Source organism: Triticum aestivum, chromosome 7D, assembly GCF_018294505.1.
Source record: "Triticum aestivum cultivar Chinese Spring chromosome 7D, IWGSC CS RefSeq v2.1, whole genome shotgun sequence".
Lineage (NCBI taxonomy): Eukaryota > Viridiplantae > Streptophyta > Magnoliopsida > Poales > Poaceae > Triticum > Triticum aestivum.
The window spans coordinates 69,056,440-69,057,749 of record NC_057814.1 but is presented as its reverse complement, the minus strand read 5'-3'; positions in this window follow the sequence as shown (position 1 = coordinate 69,057,749).

The window sequence follows — 1,310 nt, the reverse complement described above, 5'->3', positions numbered from 1 at the left end:
CTGCAGGGGTGTACTTCTTCACACACGCTCTCGCCACTTACCACCATGTACACGTCGTGTATCTCGGCAACCTTCAAGCGGAAGCCTGGCGAGGGAGTCAGCCACGACCTGACTAACCACAGAAGTCTCTAGTCCAGGTTTATCGCCTATTCGGGTTCCATCCGCAAGGAGATCCGGCCGGGGTGTCGCTCACGGCCCCAAACAATGTGAGCAGGGTTCCCAAGCCCACCATCCGGGTGCCACTTGGTACACCGTGCCACTGCACCTAGTCTGTCCCAAGCCCACCTGTACTGGGTGCCACTTGGTAGACTACTAGCACTACCTACACAAGTAAAGAAAGACACATCCGTGACATTTTGGGCCGAACGAATTTTTTTTCTGTCATACATATGACACTTCTATGAGGATAATTGTGACAAACCCAGGTACCATCATAGATGTGGTGGGCTCCTACTTCTATGACAAAAAATCATGACCGAAAATGGGCTTTTCGTCCTAGGCGGGCCGGAGACGCAGCTGCATGACATTCTTTGGGCCGTCCATGACAGAAAAAACCATGGTAGAAGCGAGGGGGAGGAAAATTTCCAGGAGTTCCCGGTTACGGTGGGAGGTCGGGGGCCGAGCGATGCGCGTTTCTCTCATACACGTACGCGCGTGTGTGTGAGGCGTTGGCTCTAGCTGAACCCGAGCGAGGCGTTGGGCTCTAACTGAACCCTGCGATTGCACTGCAGGCTACGCGTTACTGAACCCGAGCGATCAATCGATGGCTGTTAAGTGAACCCGATCGAGCGATTCCTTTGCTACTGCTGCTAACTGAAGCCGATCGATGCTGCCTCTGGGATGAACAGTGAGCGTTGCGGGGGGGTTTGGATGTACAGTGAGCGGTGGCGTTGCCTCTGGATGAACAGGACCCCGTGGTGTGCTGGAGGGCTGGATGTACAGTAGACGGTGGAGGGGTGCCCGTGGAGGGGTGGTTGAACAGGACCCCGTGGTGTGCAGGGCTGGATGAACAGTAGATGGTGGAGGGGTGCCCGTGGAGGGCTGGTTGTACAGTAGCCGGTGGAGTAGCGCGTGGTGGAGGCTGGATGAGCAGGAGCCTGTGGAGGCTGGAGGAGGCCGACGGTAGCCCGTGGAGGCTGGAGGAGGTCGACGGTGGAGATGAATAGTATCCCGTGGAGTCCCGTTTTGCGGTACGCCACACCCCTCCCGATGAACAGGACCCCCGTTTCGACCGTAGGAGGTCCGTTTCGTCCGTTTTGCGGTACGCCACACCCCTCCCGATCAACAGGACCCATGTTTCGACCGTAAGA